Source organism: Triturus cristatus, chromosome 5_2 (assembly GCF_964204655.1).
Source record: "Triturus cristatus chromosome 5_2, aTriCri1.1, whole genome shotgun sequence".
NCBI lineage: Eukaryota > Metazoa > Chordata > Amphibia > Caudata > Salamandridae > Triturus > Triturus cristatus.
The window spans coordinates 293,392,325-293,416,729 of NC_140588.1; the positions used below are offsets into that span (position 1 = coordinate 293,392,325).

Sequence of the window (24,405 nt, forward strand, 5' to 3'; positions counted from 1 at the left end):
GTGTCTGAAACCCGACAAAGTCACTCAGAAGACTATTTGATTCCAGGTGAGAGGAAAGTTGATGTTTTACTACTGTTCCAAGTGTCTTCACAACACAGGGCAAGTATGAGGAAAAAGGTCGGTAGCGTGAAAGATCAAGGTTTTCTTTACAATGGAGGTGCTGGCCTGTTTGAGATCTTGATCCCATAGAGAGGACGTTATTAATATGCATATTAAAGATACCTGTGCTTTAAGACCCACACTAACCACGTTGGCATTACAAATATCTGATGACAGGGAGGATTTTGAGAAAAAAATATCACAAATTTTCTAATATCATGAGTGACCCTATTTCCCATGAATAGGGGAAAGGCAGTCATAGAGGGGTGATTGTCATCAGGTCAAGGTGTGGTGGAAGAGCTACTCTCTCTTAGAACAGCAATTTTGTTGGTGGATAAGGCAAGGAGGTTCGCAAACAACTCATTTGAGGGTAGCAGGAGAGTTATCATACTAAGGGTGAGAATCTCTATAGGTAAGAAAAAGTGTTTTAGTTAAGTATTTGACCTCAGTAATCTGGGTGTGGAAGTATTCTTTTTTTAGCTCTGCAACATGCTGATTTGTAGCCCAACAATTGCTCTCAGCAAGTGGTACAATGAGACAGTAGCTTTGATTTATTCCAATACTTTCTAATGCTTGGTCTTGTCTTTCAATTGGCAAAGGCAATCTGCGAAACATTTATTTGTCTTCAGGGAACAGGTTCACCCACTGGGCGAGGGGACATGTGATTCAAATGCAGGAGACTATTTTTTCAAGACGTACTAGTATTTACAGAAGTGCCTTCAAACAGGGTCTGGTGAGTCCAGTAGCAGTTGCCTGAAATTAGGTTAGAGTCGAAGTGGTAGACAGTTTTATGGGATGGAATATATATTTTACAGAACTCACGTTGATTTGAGAAGGTAATTAAACTATGATCAGAGCAGTATAAGTGTATAGTTGCATAGCAATGGTGCATTATGCCCTAGTGAAAGTAAGTAATTCATCAACAAGGACCAATGAATAAACACCACATTAGATCACCTAAGTCTGTAATACCTTGCCTCATCACTATTTACCTGTACTCTAATTCTATATCGTTTCCCCTCCATACCATTTTCTGTCCCCATTGTTCAGTTTCATGTTCAGCCTTTCATTCCCCTCATCTCTTGTTTCTCCTCCGCCATACGTCAAAAGTGTTTATCTATAGATAAGTGCGGTGAAAGGAAGTAGGGTACCAGTAAAATATTGCACTTGCACTATGCACTCCCTCTTTCAGGGTATCCTGGATTTTGATTGATTCCTTTTATGTCAGGACCCCACAGACAAGTGCAGCAGACTGGAGATGCCACAGTGGGGGCTCTCCCAAATGTCCCCAGAAGTTAACCAGAGATATTGAGTGGGGCACATATGACAATCATATCACTGCCTGCAGTGCTATACTTGCAATGCTGTTGCCAAGTGCCTGTGAGCTGTAGGCAATGCTATCATCCATAGCTACTACTAACCATTTTCTGGGGGCTGGTGACTACAGAACATGCAGCCCACCACAAAGATAAATATAAGTCTTAGGAGGAAGGATGGCCACAGGCCACTCCACTTGCTCCAACCTCCCCCTTCAGCTCGCTCAATATCTTCTGAGGATAAAATCACTTTCAGACTATTGCATCCAGCCACTGGGCCAGGCTGCTACATTGGCTCCGCGCCCAAGACTGTATCATCACTGCTATTTTTCAGGTGACTTCTAAAGTCACTTCCCAATAAGGTCCCCCAATGTGCATGTAGCAAAAAAAAAGTTTTTTTCAGGGAATGCCTCTGAACTATTATGGTCCCTTCCTTTAAAATTCAATTAGTTTGAGTCCCGCTACAGACCTTAAGATAAATATCAGATAATTTGACAAACACCCACGATCCAACTCTTCTCTCAAGCGTTTGTGTTTGAGTGGCCTGTCAACTCAGTCAGGCATCTCCTATTCCCTCCTCACTTTAACCACCCAGCTCTCTGCAGCACCTTTGGCTGTATTAGTACATTATGAACAGTACAATTTTTTTTTAAAAGCTCAATATTCACAACAACAACTATCACACATCTTCAATGCCGTTTACAGCGTGCCGCAGTGTGCTCCACTGTTCCCACAATTGATTTATCCAGTCTTTCAGCGACTTCAATACACCAAAATATACTATTAAAAACGAGATGCTTTCTAAACAGATGAGATCCTTTTCCAGAAATGGAATAAGGCAGACATGCCACTTCACTCCAAATATGCACCTTTCTTCGAGGAATATTAGACAACTGTTTCAGTTTAGATACCACTAAAAACAATGGGAATATTATGTTTTTCGAAATGTTTATCAAACTATTATCGTGGCAGAAATACAAAAATCAAACTATTATACTACGACAAAGCAATGCTATTTATGTATTTTTTCTCTTTATTTGCATTTTTATGTAAGCATTAATAGCAAAGTAAAGATCCATTGCTAGGCTCGTCCTTTCATAATTCTCAGTGTTGCCACTGATGCTCTTCAGTTCAGTATTATCGGAGTTGCTGCATTTGCTGCAGTACACATCTTAGGTCCGTTTTCAATATATAGACACTTCAGGGGCCTCATCAGTGTCCAATCGTTTCTATAGCACTTTTAATCAAAACCTCTCCTGGCAGACTGTGGAGTTTTGCACTCTAATGCATAAAAAGGTTTGCACTAAAAAGAAAAAGGCAAAACTAAAATACCTCAAATATATGACTACAATCATTATGAGAATCCCTTAAACGCAATACCGTTTGAAATGCAGTAAAGATGGAAAAATGAATTTAATGAACCAACACTAAATATAAACCTAACGCTCACCCAAAATCCTTGACCTAAATCTAATGCTAATCTTAATTCTGACCTAACCCTGCATGAGTTCAAGCCTATTGCTAACACCCACATTAAACAGTCTTATGTTCTGACACAAAGTCTAATACTGTCCTTAAGTCGTAAACTTAATGTCAACCCTTTCAGAATAATGCAAGTTCAGGGGAGAAAAATGAATTGCAAAAACGTTTCTTTAATGTCTTGTCTTTCCCAATGAGAGGCTAGCAATTTCCAGATATTCTTGGTGGGAGATAATTGTAGGACACAAAGTCCTTAAGCTTCATCTGGAACAGGATCACCCCTACTTTACTTTATGTCTCAAATTCTTTTTTGCTTTCTCTTTTGAAGCCGCATCAGGGAAGACAAGGAATTGCTCTCCTCTAAATGAATTACCACAGGTTTCTTGCAGGCTCTGATAAGATCATTTGGCACTGAACAGTACTCTCAGCTTCTGGTTTTTTTTGTACAAACTTTATTGGTTTTTGCAATCACATGCAGTACTAGATGTTATTGCATTTTTATATTACAATTCGGACCACCGTGTCCGGTATGTTTCTTGGGCAATTTCAGTCTCCAAATATTTACTGTCGTGTAAACAATACAACATGCTTATTTGTACAACGTTTGTAACTTTCAATTGAAAAGGAACAATAAAATACCTCCCACCTCCCCCCATACCCCCCCCAACTAGTGGTCACCTATGTCACAGAAGGGGCATGAGTAACGTCAGTGGTATTGTCTACATCACTCCAATGGAGTCGACTATCACAGAGTCTCTGACACGGTATAGCCTGTGAGGGTGTTCGAGGTGGGACCCCCTGTCGTCTAGGGGAGGAAGTAGTAGGTAAGGAGCATGTATATGTGTCTTTCTAATCAGATGTTTATCTTTATGACATTATGTCTATTATCTATGCTTTCCCAAGGGCTAACTAGACTGTATGGTTAATTCGGGGGCGGTAGTGTGTATGTTCAGATATTCGGTAGATCCAGAGCCTTCCAGAGAGGGTGTCCCATTCCATTGCGAACGGTACCTTCCGCAGTTCCCTATATTCCTCTACCTTCTGAGCTTTTGTTACCTTATGGAATAGCAGCAAACTCTGCACTCCAAGCATCATGCATTAAATATGTGTGCTCCTGTGATGGGTGGGATCATGGAATAAACAATGCCATGCATAAAATAATGCACCAAATAGTCCTCAATATTTTGATAGTTGGTAGCAACATTATTAGCCCCTGAACTAGATTCAACCTGCACCTTCACAGTCAATTCTTGTTAAGTTACCACCACCTTGCAGCAACTTCACATTAATAAAACTGCAAGTATCATTCTCCGGAAAACTGATGATTCAGAAGTCACTAATTTAAACACACCCATCGCGTACTGAAATATAAGTTAATTTGCTGGTATGCTGATTTTAGTATAAAATTTCACCTTAATCCATTTTTCAAATATAAGGCAAGAAAAGATTAACTGATCTGTTCCTATTTAAGCTGTGCAAACTAGCAGAGTTTCTTAACTTTTCACAGGCCTTGTGTACAACTTGTGGCCTGTATAGTTATATAAACGTTTTGAATCCTTCCTGCAATTAACAACATATCTTTGCCCAAATTAACAAGTTGAGTTCAGAAGGTAGTCTCATAGCATGTGTGGCTCTCATGCTGGGCATACCTTCGTTAGCTATTCCTGATACACCTACAACAATTGGTCTTTAGATGGTATACAACTGAATGCAAGGGTATATCGTATCTCTAATGAAGCAACTTACCTGGATTGACCCACCCCCCACCACATTTCCAGCTCCATTTTATTGATGCATAACACAACATTCCCCTTGCGCCAGGGTTCTCTAGCTCATAATGAAGAATACCCACACCTATAATATTACATATTATTAAGAAGACAAATATTCCTCAAGGATGGCAAACAAAAAGAACTAAGACTCAGGAGAGACCAAGGACATCAAAACGGGTCAGAAATTCTCATGATCAGACATGGCGATCCCAGATTCACCAATAAAAACGAAATCTGAGGCAAATACAAATATGGATCTGACACTCCCAAGACTCGCATCCCTGCATGGTCTGGGAAAGTGTATGAAGTCCAATAGAGACATCATGTAAACCAAAATAAAAGGTATCTGTAAAGATTTAAGTAAACTCACAAGCAGAATCACAGAAGTGGAAGTAAGAATAAGTCAATTAAAAGATGAGAAAGTAGGGGGGCGCTAGAGAGCCCGGAGCATGATGGCCGCATCTTAGTGCAGCTCTCATGGCCGAGACTCCAATCCGCCTACTATCCTTGTTAATTAGTGCCATCCACGGCTCCGCTGACTGGATCTGCCCTCCTTACCGTCTGAGGATCATTTTGGTGTCCTTTTGCCGAACAGAGCTGCCTTGCAACTACGTCTCCGCCTCACATCAGGATCCAGTGCGTAATGGCGGCGTTGCTCTACCCCCTCTGGCGACCTGCTGGCGGAGAGGCTGCTATCCTGGTGCCGAGTGCAACGCTCCACTGGCTGTGGTGAGAGGTGACCCCTGAGGCGTTGTAGGGCTGTGCCTGGACTGCTCCGGTGGCAGCCGCCCTGCGGAGCTGCGTGTCCCGGGTGCCTGCGGCCCTGTAGCATGGGGGCGGGCTCCTCGCCTTGCGCCCGCCCGGCCTCGAGTGCCGCGATCCCTGGTTGTGAGCGGAGAGGCTGCGGCGGTGCTCAGAGGACCTTCGTATGCTGTTCCTGGCGGCTGCTGAGTGGCGTCGGAGGCTGCGCTGGCCCCCTGCCGGCCGCGGCGGTCGCCCCTGCCTGCTTGTGTTACGAAGAGGTGAGGTTGCTGATCCTCTCGGGCCTTGCTCGGCCTGCTCCGCTGTCACTGGGGGTTGCTGTGTGTCGCCATGCTGCTAAACGCGACCCTAGGCCTCCTGCGCTGTAACCTGTAGGTTGCCTGCACCTCATCTACATTTTAAGATCGGCGCCAATCTGTGCCCTGATGCCGCCTGCCCACGTGTCCTTGTGCGCTCCCCAGAGTAATAGACTTTTGGGGCCTACTTTGTGGGGCAATCATCGTTGGCGCTAAGTGCGGTGTATTGCCTGACTCTGTAACTTACGGCCACGCGGTGTGGCTGCTGGTGATGGGTGGGCCTAAAAAGGTGCTCATATTCTCTACTTTGTGTGTTGTGTGCCCCCCTGTGCCTGCATTGCTCCATGGACAGTTATTAATTGGCGGGCTACTGCAGCTTTGTGCACCCTCTTTGCGGATACCTGGCGGCTTGGCTGCGCGGCCTGCATCCTGGGACTTCTGGTGCTGGCGCCATTACGCTGTTTGCCGCCTCCTCTGGCCCCACAGTCTCCCACTTAATTACTACAGGGTCAGATTGGGCAGGGTTAACAACTCCCTGCTAGCATTGTCTGCCACCGCTATTTTATCCCACACACGTCCGATGGCTTTCCTGGTCAGACATGGGGCGCACAGACAAGCAGCAAAGCAAACTTAATTTTAAAGCCAAAAAACACCCCAAGTCTCTCACCCCTACTACTTCGGACGCTGAGCCCGATCATGAGCAGGGCTCTGGGGCTAAGCTGGAACGCATGATGATGTCCATGCAGCAGAGCCTCCACACTATTGATGCCAAAATTGACAACCAGAATCTGCGTATGGACACAATGGCGTCTAAATTGGACAGACATGGCGCACAACTGGTTGAGGCCGAACAGCGCATCTCTACAGCCGAGGATTGGGTTGAGGCAGTCAGTACCTCATGTGCGAGCATGGAAAAGCTCTTGGAGGTCATTAGGGCTAAGAATGAGGACATTGAGGCCCGGTCTCGACGGAACAATCTGCGAATTACTGGAATTGCGGAATCGACCAACACTGGGCCCATGGAATTGTATGTGGAGACGCTACTTACCTCTCTGTTCGGGGCGGAACACTTTTCGAAAGTTCTCATTGTTGAAAGAGCCCACCGCTCCTTTGCTGCCAGGCTTATTCCGGGGGCGCCGCCCCAACCTATTATAGCCCGATTGCTAAATTACTGCGATCGGGGCACTGCGCTGCGTCTGGCCCGGGAGAAAGGCAACCTGAATTATCAGGGAATGAAGGTGGAGCTATTTCCTGATTTCACAGTGGCGGTACAGCAGGCGCGCAGGGAATTCCATGCTGTGAAGAAAAAACTGCAATCGCTCAGCATCCCATATGCAATGCTCTACCCTGCGCACCTACGCATTCAGCATAATGGGAAAGCCTGCATCTTCCTGATACCTAAGGAGGCACTTCAATACCTTCAGCAGCTGGAGCGTCGCTCGCCGCAACATGAAAAATTGGGAGACTCTGATTCTGATGGTCAAGTGGCGGGGCTTGGTATCCTTTTGTATTGTTTGCTACACCCCTGCCTTGTACGTTGTTGACTTGGTTGTCCCCACATGTTAGATTTGATTGCCTCTAATGCCCTAAGGCGCAATTTCAGATGTGTCATTATGTCTGCTTGGATATTTTGCTCTACATTGTCTTTGCTGATTGGAATGAAATGATTGTATTAATGCTTGCTGGTGGTGTGAGGGCCTTTATTGTCGTGGCAATGTATGTGGCCACTCGACGATGCTTGCGACCGGCTTCGGATGGCCCAATCCTCTAAGTCTCGACCCACCCTGTACTTCACGGGGTACCAGGGGCCTCTGGCGCTTCTCTGAATGGGGAAATCCCCACAAAGTTGTTCTTTCTGTTTTGGCCCATTTCTGTGTCTTGGTTGCATTACCTCCTGATTGGAGATCCTACTTGTATGCTTTGTCCATTATGCAACATGTTCTGGGGCGCTTTATTCTATGTTGCTTTCTGGGGTGTCACAGCAGGTTTACGCTGCTGGAGTGGGTGGGATGGGCTGTTGGGGTTTGCAATGTTCTGAATTGTATATTGGTAGTGCACTGCATTGTGACAGAATTTTGCATCTCATTGATGGGACATAACTGACTCTGCTGACAAGACGATATCATGGCTTAGTTGGAATGTAAGGGGACTCAATAAATCGGCGAAAAGTGCGCCAGGTGCTTTCTTATCTTGACCGTCACCGTATTCGAATTGCTCTCCTACAGGAGACGCATCTTACCAAGCAGGCGGTATCTACCATTGCCACTAGATGGGTTTGGGTGCGGCTTGCTGCCTCCTACTCCTCTTATGCCCGGGGGGTAATGATTCTGGTTAAAAAAGGCACCCCCTTTATACCACTTGCTGTAGATGAGGATGATGGTGGGAGATACCTCATAGTGCAGGGTACACTGTATGGTAGGTCTCTAGTGATAGTTAATGTATATGGTCCCAACATTGACGATCCTGCCTTTTATGATGACCTGTGGGGTAAACTCTATAAACTGCCCCCTTGCACTGTTATATGTGGGGGTGATTTCAATGTGGCTTTGGACCCCGATATGGACAGAGTGTCTACTGCGGACCGGCCTCCTAAGAAGGCGGCCACTGCTCTGCGGGACGGTATGTTGACGCTGGGGCTTGTGGATGTCTGGCGTCTGTGTCACCCTTGCACCAGGGAAGGTACCAGTCACTCATATGCCCGTCCTGCCTGGTCCCGGATAGATCTCTGGTTGCTGACCCGGGCTGCAAATGACTGGATAGTACATGTTGAACATTTACCTGGGACACTCTCGGATCATTCCCCTGTGCACATCCGTATGGCCTTGCCGACTCACACTCCCACCCCCCCCCCCCCTTTCCAGTGGCGGCTTCAGCCTTCCGCCTTGTTGGACGCGGTATTCTGTGAGGGCGTTCGAGAGGCTATTACACTTCGCACATAATACCGGGTCGGTTGACGCGGTGAGGACACTATGGGAAGCCTTCAAGGTGACCATACGTGGGGTCTGCATTGGTCTCCAGGCAGGAGTTCTTCGGTCACTCAGGGGCACAATGTCTGCACTGGAACATGAGCTGAAGGGGTTGGAACGGAGGTATGAAAGCGCACCTGACCCTTCTGTGCTTGCACTCATTAAAGAGAAAGTTGCAGAATATAACGCTGTGGCAGACCAAGAGGTACGTCACATGTCTCGAAGAAGCATGGCCAGATACTACGGGGAGGGTGGTAGGCCGGGCAGAGCACTTGCGGCCCGTATTATGGAACCCCGGGGTGGCGCGTACATGGTTAGTTCGATCACAGTTGATGGCGCTACCCATCATGACACCTCCAATATTCTGCAAGCATTTGCCGATTTTTATAAGAACATGTATGCTCATCGCCCGGCTGCAAGTGAAGCTGAACTACAGCAAAATCTGGATGACATCGCGTTAGTGTGGCTCTCTCGGGGACAGCAGAAATTTCTAATGCACCCTATCACCCTTGGTGAAATACGGGATGCTATTGCTGCTCTTCTTAATGGTAAATCTCCTGGCGCTGATGGTCTGCCGGTGGAGTTTTATAAAACCTATGTTGACATTCTTGCTCCGTGGTTGCTCCAGGTTTATGAGGAGGCTTACGAGACAAAATGCCTACCTCCAACGTTGCGTGAAGCACTGGTGGTCACGCTTCTCAAGCCGGGCAAGCCATCTGACAGATGTGACTCCTACCGACCACTGTCCTTAATCAACACAGATGTTAAAATTTTAGCTAAAGTCCTGGCGACCAGACTGCAGCTGCTTCTGCCGGTCATGGTCCTGCCGGATCAATCTGGTTTTGTGCCTGCTCGTTCCACCTCCCATAATATTAGGACGCTCTTTGCGGTCATGCATGTCTTGGAACCTACGTTGCCTGCGGTGGCAGTGCTCATTGACGCCGCTAAGGCCTTTGATTCCGTCTCCTGGTCCTACATGCTTGCGATTTTACATCGTATGGGGGTGCCCTTTGTCTTCACTAATTGGATCAAACTGCTTTAAACTTGCCCTACAGCGTGAGTGAGGGTTAATGGTCATATATCTCAACCAATCCCTATTCATTGCGGTACGCGACAGGGCTGCCCGCTCTCCCCATTACTGTTTACGCTCATACTTGAACCTCTGGCCTGTATCTTAAGGCAGCGTTATTCCCGGGCGGCGTTGCGGTTCCTTCAGCGCCCTCTGGCAGTCTCCATGTATGCAGACAACATGGTGCTGTATGTGCGTGAGCCTGCCCTCCATTTGCCTCCCCTCCTCCGGGAGTACATTCGCTTAGAGTGGTTCTCAGGGCTAGGTATAAACTGGTCTAAATCCATGATATTGCTCCTTACGGATTGGACGTCTCCCATTGACCTAGATTTCCCTCTGGTGTGGTGTACTGATACAGTGAAATATCTGGGTGTGTGGTTACACCGTCATCCCCAGGAGGTGGTGCGAGCCAACAATGGAGTGGCTATCACACGCTGGATTAAGCTGCCCTTTTCTTTTGCTGACCGACTAGCATTCATATAAATGGTAATCCTCCCCCGCTTTTTGTATCTATTTTTAAATTAACCAATACATCTGTCACGTCACTTTTTTAACTCCCTTCGATCACTTTTAATTACATGGGGGGCAAAAAACCTTGTTTCAAGTGGGGAAATCTTACGCTTCCTTATGAGCTGGGTGGTTTTGCGGCACCTGATTTTCAGTTATACTATCTGTGTACGCAAGCCCACTTTGCGTATTATTGGCAACATGACCCTGCTTATATTCCTCATGTGGGGGTTGAGGCTGGGGCGGTGCACCCCATACCACTCAAGGCCATGATTGTTAATACTCACACAGTGTTCGAAAAGGGGGAGTTTGATACAGTTCAGACCACGGTTAAGGTGTGGCGGGAGTTGGGTAGGCGAGTGCAGAAGCTGCCACTTTATGCGCCCGGTATGCCTCTGCTTCATCATACATGTCTCTCGGTTACCACTGAGGTGGGTGCTCTGCGGATCCTCAGAGACATGAACTTGGTGACCATGAAAGATGTGTACCCCGGGGGCCGGTTCATTGCCTCAGCATCCTTAGCTGCTGACGGTCCTCTCACTGCTATGCAACTCCTTACCTACACCAGATTAAGGTCGGCCATGCACGGGCTGTACTCGCAATTTCCTGCTGAGCCGCCTACGCTGGAGGCACTGCAACTTTTATACACTACTCCCTCTAGGGTGAAACGGGTCACTAGGTTATATCGGATATCGCAGAGGGAGGCAGCTGCTTCCGATGTGGTGGCATTGCATAAATGGAATGCAGTTTTGCCGCGCGCTTTGGCTGAGGATGAGTGGGTGGGTTGTTGCCGCCTAACTGGGCACTTGACATCGAACAGGAATCGGCGAATGGTTCACTTTAAATATATATATCAGCTGTATTATACACCTGCTCAATTGCACAAATATGGTCTGCGTGACTCTGCTGCCTGTAAACGCTGCGAAGCCCCTGATGCTGATTTTTATCACTTGGCATGTGTTTGTCCCAAGGTGTTCTCATATTGGGAAGATGTTGTAAAAGATTAAGTGCCTAATGGTTGGGCTTCCTTTGGACTGTACCCCTCAATTAGGTCTCCTCGGTCTTGTTGCTGATGTCATGGCCTCCTGTAGAAGATTTGTGGCTATTGCGTTGCTGGTGGCCAAACGGAGGGTCTCCATGTGTTGGGAGAGTAGGCTGACCCCCCACTACCAAACTGTGGCTGCAGGACTTGACCTACTGTCGAGATCAATTGGTCTGTTATGCTGAGGAGCTGCCTGTACCATCACGGCCACGGGACATTTGGTCACCCCTCACGACCTACTTACTGTCTGTGCCCACTATCTAATCTCCTGTTCTTTCGGATAATGAGATGGACATGTTTACTATATGACTGTGCTGCACTGTACCCCCTTATCCATGCTCCTCTCCCTTATGTTCCGACTGAAATGTCCATTCTATGATTGTATGCGTGCTCCTGACCTGCTCCCAATGGATTCTTTATCATTGCGTACTGTATCGATACCCACCTTTGCACCGTGTAATGTACTTCATTGTGATGTTTGTTTGTTGAGAAACGATCAATAAAATAATAATAACAATAAATTAAAAAAAGATGTGAAAGTTAATTTGCTGAAACAAACAGGGGTCTCTCAACAAAAGTCACAAAATTAAAAAAAGAGCTGTTTGAGCTGCGTCATAGACACCGTATGGGAAATCTTGGATATTTGGCCTGACAAAATGTTCAGAGGACGATGGAAACTCATGCATGGAATGTCTGGAAAGTTGGTTACCAAAGGTGCTGGGAATTTCTTTTGAAAGAGCTTTTGAAATTAAGAGGGCTCAGAGTGTCTTCAGTGAATCTCACCCACAATACTTTAATTTACTATACAACTGAGAGCGAGGTATCTATGATACAGGCATGCTGAGGATATCCTGAGACAAATGGAAAAAATGCTAAATATCAACTGTAACATCACCGATACAGGTACTGTTCAAGACTTTGCCAAAGAGATGGCTTCCTAGGACTATGAAAAACTTGTAAACAATTATTAATTCCCTTTATCCTTGTTGAGCCTTCAAGATTAAATATTATCCACAAAGGAAAGTCCACAATTTTTTTTTACAAGTCATCCAACTTGCAAACCTTACAGTCGAATATCACACAAACTGAAATGGAGACCTGTACCATAAACAATCTCCCAGGGGCTAACCTTGCTCTATCCCTGTTCCGGTCTGAGGTTCGGCAAACTCAATATCCTTTTTAAATGGATCAAGAGTGCATTTTGTATGTCAAACTATCAGTATTGTTTTTTTATTAGCCAAATAATTCTCATTGGTGTTCGATATTACTAGGCTAATAGAGTCTTGTCAGGACTATGTTACTAGATTTGATTACTTTTTGAGAGCATGGCATATCCCAGTCCAACAACAAACCTTTAAAGGCTTTATTAACCTCACTGTCTCTCAACAGGAACACACTTGTGGCTCTAAGGTTGTGACATAATTGCCTAAGTATGTGAATGCTTCAATGATCAGTACAATAAAAGGGGCTATTGATGATTTACAGCCTGAAATATCCTTTTACTGATCATAGGTTTCCTCCAAACTGTATTCTTTCTATTTACTTAGATTAAACAGACTTCACTTATCTAACTTGTGTTTTATGATGCAATAGAAAGATTTAAGAGCAGCAACTGTTCGAGGTCTTGTTCTCTTTCCGATTACTCTGAATCACAAATGAACAATGGAAATATTCCATCATAAATGCGGCTACCTGTATTACCTTTTGATGCTAAGATTTCATGATTTTCTTCAGTAACTTCTCTGGGTTTTCATGTCTCTGGGTTTTAAATGCGTGTTTAAAACTTGGAAGAAGATAATGACAGAGCCTTGCTTTAAATTGCAGAGCATATTGCTGCCTTAGGTGTCTACTTGTGCACTTCTATGCCCAGTCAATGGAGAGGGAGGGCAGGGTTTCTTATCTTTTCTTGGGGGTGGAGGGATTTCTTTGGGGCATTTTACTCATGTTAGCCCTTTTTAGGCCTCGGCCTGCGTAGGCTGCGCTTGCGCAGTCTCGCCGGTGAGATCTTATGTTTCTTAGTGTGGGGCTTGAACACGCCCCTCTTCTCCATTGGCTGGCTTCCTAAACGGAGGCCAGCCATTGGAGGAGAGGGGCGTCTGTCCATTTAAGCCCCGTCTTTTTCGGATTCGGGGGTGTGTTTAGTTTTTTTCTCTCTTCAGGAATGTAAACATTCCAGCCAATGAGAAGAGGAGAGAAAGAAAAAAACGCCCCCGTATCCGAAAATGACGCTGCGTTTCTCCGAGGCATTTCTGCTTGACCTCGGAGAAAGATGGAGGTGTTCATGGCGTCATCCCCGTCCACCATGGTACCCCGTACACGGCCCGGCTGGTGCTCATCCCCTCTGAAGTTCTGCAGTACCGGGGGATTAGTAGGGGTTAAGTAGTGCAACGAGGAAACAAATGCAACTATTGAAATGTACGCTCTAAACTGGTGCTCATGTGGAGCGCTGCAATACCTTTGTGTCGAGTATGCGCTATATAAATCTGAAAGGAAAAAAAACAGAGGGTGCCGTGCTAGAGGAGTGCAGAGCTGCACCCCCTGAACAGAGGGCAAGGCTGGGTGACAGGGGAAGGACGGCCTTGGTCCCCGTTTCCCTCCCCATGCCCCCGCTGTACCTTGTCAAATAACGAGGAGCATACGTGAGCCCCCGCCCGCGTCACCTTTTTTTTCCGAGTTCAGCAGTCTCCGGACACACCCACTTCCTGAGCCGGTCCCGCCCACTGCAGTCACAGCCAAAGGGTGATGAGGAGGGCCCCAAGCACCACCCCTGCCCCAGACCTCCTGGGGACTGTGAGAGAGGCTTGGGGGAGGCGAGTGGGACATTATGAAGTTAATTGTATTGTTGTGGGGTTGGGGGAATGCGGGGAGAGGGAGGGCACCGAGATAAAGAAGCAATCTCCTCCTGCTGGGCCCAGCTACGACCCTCGGTCCATATGTATGGACAGCCTGGGGTTTGGAGAGGTGGCAGATGAGTGGGGGTCATGGTGCGTAGGTGTGGGCTTAGGGTTGTCCATGTAGGGGGGCACTGATCTCCCACTCTGGCTGCTCTGGAGTAGACCACACCATGCGTGGAATAAAAGAGGCGAGGTAGGGGGTGCTTGCATAATAGCACAAAGCCGCCCCCACCCCTTTGGCATTTGTTAGGAAAACATTAATGTGGTGTTCTACTTGCATAAAGATAATTTAACTGCTTTCGCTGTCAGAGCTCTCTAATTGACCCATGTGGGAGGAGATGTGGGCTAACGGCTAGAGCTATCGACTTTGGAATCAGCTTCAGAGTCCCGGCGTCGGCTCAGCATCCTGTGATTCTGAACAAATCACCTAATCTCACCTTAAACAAGTTAATAGTGAATCTGACCTTGTGTAAAGTCATCTGGTGTGTATGTAAAGTGCTTCAATGCCATTGGGCCTAGTTCGCCTGTTTAAAACTGCAAACAAAAATAAAGCGTTTCGCCGGGTTCTGTGAAAATTAATGAATGAGCGAGTTCAAAGCTGGTCAATGAACCAGAGAGTGCAAAAACTGATGCATTGGTGAGGGGGGGGCTGTTAAGACTCCCCTGTGCTTCTGCTGCCCACAATGTGAAATCCACGAGATGCCAACTCGTAGGAGTCCTTGTCTATCCATGAGTGCCAACCATCACCTACTCTTAGCTGATGCCTCCTCGTCACCATGGACGCAATGCTCCAGTCTGGTACTTTTCTATTTCGATTGATTGGTTTTTAGGTCTTTTAGTTCAAATGGATGAAATTAAGTGAACTAAAATTACAAATCCTTGTCTGCGTTAATTTTTTTTAAAGATCTGGGACTGCCATTTAATTATGCGTTTTTACACAGCGCTGACATTACCCAAAGGTGTCCCAACGCTTTACAATAGAGCAAAGAGCGTTACATTTGAAATTCTGAGTAATAGGTGACAATACGTATAGCTACTACGGTACTCATGACCAGAGTTACATATTTTTAAGTTACATATTCATTACAGATTACATATTTTGAAAAGTTAAAGAGATTAAGGTTACACAAATACATATTAAATATTTACAGAGTCAATGTGTATGTGGCTATGTGTATGTATGTGTGGCTCTGTGTGGCTCTGTGTGGCTGTGTGTGTGTGGCTGTGTGTGTGGCTGTGCGTGTGTGGGTGGCTCTGTGTGTGTGTGTGGGTGACTCTGTGTGTCTCTCTGTGTGAGTGGCTCTGTGTGAGTGTGGGTGGCTGTGTGTGGGTGGCTCTGTGTGTTTGTGTGTGGCTCTGTGTGTGTGTGGGTGGCTGTGTGTGTGTGTGGGAGGCTCTGTGTGTGTGTGTGGGAGGCTCTGTGTGTGTGTGGGAGGCTCTATGTGTGTGTGGGTGGCTCTGTGTGTGTGTGGGTGGCTCTGTGTGGGTGGCTTTTTTTGTAGGTGGCTCTATGCGTGGTGGCTCTGTCTGTGTGTGTGTGTGTGTGTGTGTGTGTGTGTGTGTGTAGGTGGCTCTGTGGGTGGCTCTATTTGTGTGTGGGTTGCTCTATGTAAGTGGCTCTGTGTGGGTGACTCTGTGTGTGTGGGTGGCTTTGTGTGTGTGTGGCTCTGTGTGTGGGTGCAAATGCAATAGGTCTCGCATTTGAGAGTGATTAAGCTATTGACATTGTAAATAACAATGCCGTTTCTTTAAATGTTTTAAAAACAAAAACATAAACAAAAATAATGTCATGAGCAATGCCAATAGCTCTAACTTTAACAATGCCGAGACCATTGCATTGTAAATGCTTGTTTCTCTACTCATCCTTCTCTTTTCTTTTCAAATTGTTGATGCAGAGATGCCAATCCTACTAACATTCTCATCCATCACGATGCAAGGGGGATACAATGGGATGTTAAATACCCAATGTTTAAACAGTAAATGCAACATTTGAATCCTCAGTATGGGTTGGCTATTAGAGCTAGATGGGAAAACTATCTCCAAAGCTCAAACAGCAAACCACAATCGACATCCTAAAAACATAGTCCAACAAAAATGAATTGGAATATGAAAGTGCTCTGCCTGAGCATAAAAGGTTTAAACACCCAGTCAAAAGAGAAAAGAAACAAACATCACAGATTATTGCTACAAACTGAAAGGCCAACAAACTTATGGACGGGAAGGTAAAAAAACTACAATCGCTATTTGGTTGTCCCGCAGAAAATCAAAAAGATTCTCTTGCCGTGGCATGCTACATCATTGGCGATTATCCACACCACGGTAGGCAAATACCACCATGATGAACTCAACCTTTTCTGGGAGTTCTTAGATAAATGATCCAAAAAGAAGTATCCTCAAGGACTCCCTTTTATTGTTGAGTAACCTGAATTAGATAAATACTGGGAATACAATGAGGTATAATGGCTCATCTACCCCTCCAGTTGTGCTAACATGTTTCGGCCTTCCTTGAAAGCCCATACAGGTCTAAGGCCTTTGTCAGGTCTGTTGTGATCCCTGTCCTCATACACATTCGTACCATGCGATTTGAAATGAGGCCTAATGCTCTCGCCTATTCGTACGTACTTCTTGGAGAGGTAAATCCTAAACTTATGGTGGTTTAGGATGTCCAGGGTCAGATCAGGGTGGCACTCCCCTGTAGTCACAAATTCACCAAGATGGGTGTGCCTTGGTTCTCACCTAAAATATTTCCTGCCTTCTGGTTCTGTGCCTCCCTATCCTGACCCGAGACATCCTGAACCACCCATGCTTTTCTGATGCTCGAGTACTGTATTGGCTCTAACAAGCTCAAAATGAAAGAATGGAGCATGAATAACATCATCATGGACAATGGAGTAAGTAGAATCATCAGTTAACAAGCATTGAAAATGCAATAGGCCTCGCCTTTCATTAAGTTAAAGCCATTTGCTTTGCTAAGCAAAGCAAATGGCTTTAACTTAATGAAAGGTGAGACCTATTGCGTTTTTAATGCTTGTTTAAAGAGTGCCTCGAAACGGGTCTCTATCGGGCTCTGTTTTGTGCCCTGGCACAGGCGGTCCATTTTTTTCCGGACTGCAGTGACAGTGCACTAGTGGAGAAGTTACGGCATGACGACATGCCAGTTGAGAGTTGTAGGGGAAGGGAAATCCTTTTAAGAGCATAATTTTCTCTCTGGATTCCCCTTCTCCTTTTGAAACTCAGGAGCAGCAACATTGTCCTGGTGTCACCAGGGCTTTAAGTGGAAGCTTTTTCAATATTATATACAAGCCAAAGTTGCTGCTTATTTATCTTATACAACTATCGACAAAGCAAATAATCCTGACTTGTAGGTATGATGTTACTTGTTGTATCATATATCTGGATGCAATGATAGAAACAGCAAAATACAAGTCGGTTGGCACACTATACTAAGCACAGATTTTTAGTTTGTGTGTTTTTAAGCCACACCCTTAATTACATTGTCCACGCCCCTTTGAGAGATCCCCCAGTTTTTTCATCCCACTGAAAGCCCTGGGGCTGGCTGTATGATCTCTGGGGTCAGATGTTCCAAAGGCATCACCAGGGGTCGCAGCAGCGATGCCTGGGGACCCATGCATGAATCCATGTATGTGAGGCTGCTACTTCAGAAATGAACAAGTGAACACTGCTTGCATCCTCCCGGAAAGTTTAAAAGCGTAGTTTTATTATGTGGAAAGTTTCTCTGCAGTATTTCGTTCAGACCCCTCAACAAATTCTTCAAACATTGCAACCTGTCCTTTTCGATTCTTCGTGTGTGCTTTGGATGGTGTAGAAGGGGGCATTGGTTATAATGAGCTCTTCAAAGAATCAGGGGTAGGTTTGCTTAAACCTCAGACCCTAATTAAAATGAGAACACAGACACTACCTCAGTGCCATTTGCAGATCAGAGTGCCCAGATGCCTCTACTAACCTAGGAAAGCACTACTTAGATGAGTGTGACATCCCTCCATCATACTCTCCTCTAAAAATACGTCACGCAATCACGGTTTGTCTTGAGAGCCAGACCATTCCTATACTTAGGTCACACATGCACAGCCACGACATCTCACCGCTCTGCACATGGCGTCGGCCACACCAATTTCTAGCGGTTTTATTCACATAAAATACGCCCAGTGCATTCTGGGAATCATTTGCTGGGTGATCATTACCGAAACATGGAAGACGGACAGCAAAACTAGAGCCCAATTGCATAAGTGTATGCAAAATGTATAGCATCGAACACCCATTATTTTTCGCAGAAATTAAAATATTCTTTGGTGAGAAAATCTTTATTTCTGTCTTAAGAGTTATTATTAAGGAAAAACAGCGCAATGTTATGATTGCTAATTATTCATATATACTAGACATGTAAAGATAAGTTTTCTTGATATAATGGTTGATGGCTCAGATGCGCTCAATACGGGCGTTCGGTATCACGCTCTATTGAAAGTTGAACAATTTTTCGTTCAACTCAAGGGCTCGGTTTTATTTACAAAGATGGCGGCTGGTTGAGCTAGGCCTCAGTCCGTTTTCACTGTTAGGCTCTTTGAAATTATCCCTCACCTCTGAGATTGGCTGAATCTCAGCAACCATTCAAAGGAGTTTTCGTCAGGCAAGGCAGGCCAATCGAGGAAAAGCACTTCAACTTTTCCTGGAAAAGGGTGTAGTTGGTTGTTTACCTGAATATTTTTTTAGAAGTTTGCTCGGTTGATATCGGATACGTACCTGATATGAAGACCACATTAACTTTCGAGGGGTATACATACAATAAAAGGACAGTTGGAACCCTTGTCTCTTTTAGAGCCGTCCCAGTTGGACTGGCTCGCGAGCAGTCCCAGTTGGACTGACTCGCATGACTGGTTTCTTATCTTTATGGGGCCATGTGTTTGGCCCCATAAAGATAAGAAAACCTTTCACGCCAGCAGTATGTCGGGGCAGCCAGTCCAACTGGGACGACTCTAAAAGCGAAAAGTGTACGTCACGAGACGCTCCTTTCCAATGGCTGGCCACCGTTTAGCATAAACGGTGACGCCAGCCAATGGAAAGGAGGGGCGGGGCTTAAAGCCCACTAGAGAAATCTAACCAAAACATTAAATCTCGACAGCGAGACTGCGCATGTCAGCGCAGTCTTACGCCAGGCAAGACCTAATAAAGGACATCTGCGACTTCAATGATGAAACAATGTGGGAACTTCCCAAAAAATCATTTAGTATGCACACAAATCAACATTTAGAGGCATGCTGCTTAATAATATGGCTGTAAATGCTCAACGAGACAACTTGAAACAATTATTTAGAAAAAAAGATGCAGAATCGAGAACAAAATATTACAATCAAAAGTTTTAGATATACTTCCAAAGTTAAAAAAACACTCAGATATGAATACAATAAAATCTTATGAGAGAAAGCACACAAATGTATCTCAATAAACAAAGCGAAAAAGTTTTGCGAAAGTAACGAGGCTGGCAAAATGCTTCCAAATTATGAAAAATGCAACAAAAACATATCCACTATTACATCCACAGATAAAAACAAAATTTCAACAGCAACTAAAAACTCTCTGGAGGCATTACACGCCTTTAGGCAATTTCCCTGAAAGATGTTGGTCATATCTGGAAAAGATTCCACCACCTACCCTAGATGCTAAGGCTGGAATAGGTTGAACAGACCAATGTGTAGAAATCCATAAGGCGTTCAATCTTTAAAACTAGGCAAGGCATCAGGACCAGATGGCCTTACAGGCAGGTTTTAAAATGAATGCTCACAAAGCATAATCAGGCAACCTAAGGGCCTTTTTAGGTCTCGGCTGCGAAGGCTGCGCTTGCGCAGTCTAGCTCCGAGATTTAATGACTTGGAGAAGAGGGGCTTGAACCCGCCCCTCTTCTCCCCTGTTCTCCATTGGCTGGCCTCTTGCATGCTGGCCAGCCATTGGAGAAGAGGTCAGTCATTCCGATTAGGCCCCGTCCTTTTCGGATCGGGGGGCGTGTTTTTTGCAAGAAGTCTCATTCTCTCCTCCAGCCAATGGCTGGAGGAGAGAAAAGACAAACACGCCCCCGAATCCGAAAATGCCGCTGCCTTTCTCCGAGGCATTTCTGCTCTGCCTCGGAGAAAGGCGGTGGTGTCTTCCGGTGCCCTCGGCTTGTTCCTCTTTACTTGTTAGCTCGGATACCGGCTCTGCGCACACTTCACTTGAACCATTTTCGTGGTAGGTGCGCTCTAAAATTCTCCTGGAGCCGGAGGGGGTGTGAACCCCCTCAAGACTTTTTACCCGTTGGTACCCGCAAAGATTCCGCCAGAGATCCGCAGCTCGCCCAGTGAAAGGACTATGCACATACATTCTCGCTTCATAAGGCTGCGGGGGGCTTCATTCTGACGCGTCCGCGGGGCTCCACGGCGTCCCACACCGGCCGCCGCCGCCTCGGTTGTCAGAGGCTCTGCACGGTCATGGCGCCACCCAACGAGCGGGCACCCGCTGGAGATCCGGAGCTCGGGGCCAGCCTTACGGGGTCAAACCGTAGAGGTAAAAGGTGTATTTTCACTCTTTATGCAGCCCAGGGCACATTATTTTAGAAACTGCATTTTATCAATGACATTAAGGATAAACATGGGAACTATGGCCTTTTCATATATGCTGAACAAGCTTGTGCAAGATGTTCATATAAATGTCGAAGTATAAAATGCATGAAGTACTGTGTATGATTATTTTTAAATGTGTGACTCGGTACTCGCACAATGTAATTTAATGTAGTGCGTTTGCTGGCGCCCAACGAGTCCAATTAAAGTGCGCCACTGAGTTTAGCCCGAAGCCTAAACAGAGGTGAATCAAAGAGTAGAAGAAAATAGTGGGGGGGGGGGGGGAGGGGGGTGACAGTTTGTCCCACCGGGTGTAGTACACTAATAGCCATATGAAAGTTCCAGAATTAATGTCTCACCTGTCTGCGTGCTTGTGATCCCATCAAGGCAGTCTTGTGTGCGCGCGGGTGTCTTCAGGCGAAGACCACACAGCATGGCCAGGTCTTAAAGAACAGACAGCTCCGAGCTCTCTTCAGGCCACACCTAACAAGCATTTACAATGCAACGGTCTCGGCATTGTTAAAGTTAGAGCTATTGGCATTGCTCATGACAATGCCGTTTCTTTAAATGTTTTAAAAACAAAAACATAAACAAAAATAATGTCATGAGCAATGCCAATAGCTTTAACTTTACCAATGCCGAGACCATTGCATTGTAAATGCTTGTTCAACATTTTGCTGCAATAGGGAAAATGGATCGGCTGCCAAAACTACCATAGCATAAGAAAGGAAGGAAATGATCAACCAGATATGAAAAAAAATATTGCCCAATCTCATTCATAAATACCGATTGCAAGATATATGAAAATATATCGGCACCTTATTAGAAAAGGATCTCCATGCACTCTCTAATAACCTGCTTAAAAGGAAGGCTGGCATGCGACAATATAAAGCTTCTCTGTTATCAGCGAGAGAAGATGCAACCTCTGAACAGCCCATCTGTCTTAAATGCAGAAAAGGGTTGACAGACTCATGGCCCTTCCTACAGGCAGTAAGCAGGCATACGGGTAAACGAAAATCTTTCTAACCCCTTTTTTCTTTCCTACAGAACCGGACATGGGTGTCCTCTAGCTCCCTTACTTTACCTGCTCCTTATGGAGCCACGCACTACGTCATTGAGATTCAACAAAAATATAAAAGGAATCCCGGTCATTGGAAGCAGCCAATCAGTAGCAACCTAAACTAAGGGCATTTTAATATTCCCAGAGGAAGCCGATAAAGTTACCCTGATATTAGTAGAGATCAGCAGACATCAAGGTGACTCAGGCTACTCCTTGAACAAAGAAAAAAAACTGCGGCCTTTCCATCAAACATCCTCTGTGCCTTCTTGAGAATAGGATCCAAGGGGCAAAATGACAACACACCACCATAAAATATATAAGTATCAGGTTCAGTAGAGATTTGACTCTGTTCGTTACCATGAGACTTAAACATTGTCTAAAATCAAAGAATTCATCACATGGTGACCAAACGTTTCTACTTGGTGGAGAAGAACCAAAAGCATGAAAGTGAGGGAACTCTATTGATTAACTTTTTAACTACTATACTCACAATTTTTCTTAGCCAAAACTACTTTAAGACTATAGATAAATACAGTAAATGATTGCTTTGGATGACTAAAAAAGTCAGATTATCTTTACCCCAACTCAGCCTGAACTTTAAGATGTACCAATCAGCCTTCTGCATCAGGCAAGGTAAAAGGTGATTTATCAATATGGCCATCAATTGTAAAAATTCTGTTATTACCTCTCACTTCCTGCGCATCAAGCATATTTAGGCCTATCACTCACATACACCATAAGGTATAGCACAGAAGGCACTCAAAAGATTGGACAACAAATTGCTACATAAAATGTCTAAACGGCGCTTTGCCTCCCTATGGCGCAACAGTAACATTAAGATAAATGGGAATACTCCTTCTTAGAAGGACTGGGTTATAAAAGGAATAACAATTAATTAAGGGTCTGGGGTCTCGCGATAATCTCAAGACATTTCCAGAAACCCAGCACCAACACAATCCTTCCAATCTCCACTTGTATAACTTTTTCAAAGTTAAGCAACCTAAAGCAAAATGGGGACAACTCATAACACTGATTTACCAATCTACTTAACAAGTTCACAGGAGCAGAACACGCAGCATCTAAAGTATACAACATCCTTGCACTCACAAAAGCTTTCCCAACAGCTCTTTAATAAATAAATGAGATGTACCAGCAAGAACATAACATATAGCCCATACTACACACCCAACAGGTCTAATATATGGAACTTCCCGTTTAAAGTAAAGACTACTTCACTAATAACTCACGCTACATTTTGGAAAATTCACAATCCTTACTAAACTCTGGAAAAATCACACAGACTAGGCCTACTTAGGTTTAGCCAGTGCTGGGATTGTGGGGAAGAATAAGGCGATTTAAACCATGTGCTACATAGTTGCAAATATGTCAAACCGTTCCGATGTGAAATTCAAGACCTCATACAAAACAGGCATTGGTATAGCCAATAAGTCTTGCCTTTGAAACCTATTGGCTTTGCCAATGATTTGAGACAAAATGTTACTATATACTGTATTAGCAAGGCCACTGGAATTATGAGGCAGGGGAGGGCCAAATTATCCAGCCGGGTTGACTAAATTATGTGGCAAGAAATGGCACATTATGCGGTGATTGTATTACTTCAGTCTTTTCTCATTTATACACTTGTTAACACTGTCTGGGCATAGTTTGCACCTCATTAGCACCAGTTAGTAACTTTTCAACTGTTTGAGATAGAAACAATTTTTATTTGTTAAGTTTGTTAAAATCTACATATTATGCGGATGAAGATGGATTCTCTGGCAAATGCATCAAATCCATAATTCTGAGAAAAACACAATGGTTGCACAATAGCATAATTCCGGTGGACCTGTGTATAAGCAATGTATATTTTACAAAGTAAAGGGCTTGGATTTATTATCATTTGTAAGTTCTTTTTGGTTTATTGCAATTTTATATTGTAACTGGAACTGACCTTACTAAGTATTGGCAAAGCCAAGAGTTCTTGGCTCTAAAAGGTTGAGTTAGTGGTTCACCAATGATTATATGGCACATAAGAGCAAAGTTGCATTTAGGTGTCTGGGTGAGCTCAGGTTGTGACAGGTTGTTCATAATGGCCACGACAGAGCTCTAGAGTGAGGTTGAAGGCAGCGTGAGTCGAAGGGCAATAACAATGTTCGGAAAAAATGATAATCCAATCCTTGGCCTTTCTCCAGCGCATACAGTGTTGCTCACTTACGTTTCATTGGTAATTACCAATTCTAATTATTTACAACAAAATCATTTTTGCTAATCATTTAGGTCAAACTAATATTAAACACTCACAAAGCCTAAAGGTCCGGCAAGGTTTGGGTATATGTTTGTTGTTTGGTGATACTTCTGGATGCAACGACAGAAAACTCACAAAGAGGCACCTAAATGCTGGTCAGGTAGCATGCTGTGTAAAGCAAAGGACTGCAGTTTAGTTGTATTAAACCACACCCTTAATTACTTAGCTCCTTTTTAAGTCCCCCCTCACCCCCAAACCTTTTAATCTCACTTAAAGCACTGTGGTCAACAATA

The 24,405-nt window shown here is 44.9% G+C and overlaps 1 protein-coding gene across 2 annotated transcripts in view; it reads right to left on the reverse strand.

Annotated features, from left to right (window-relative positions):
* The window catches only part of CDKAL1 (CDKAL1 threonylcarbamoyladenosine tRNA methylthiotransferase), a 2,121,425-nt gene that overhangs the window by 1,352,459 nt on the left and 744,561 nt on the right, over positions 1-24,405 (reverse strand). The gene's annotated exons all lie outside the window — the stretch shown is intronic.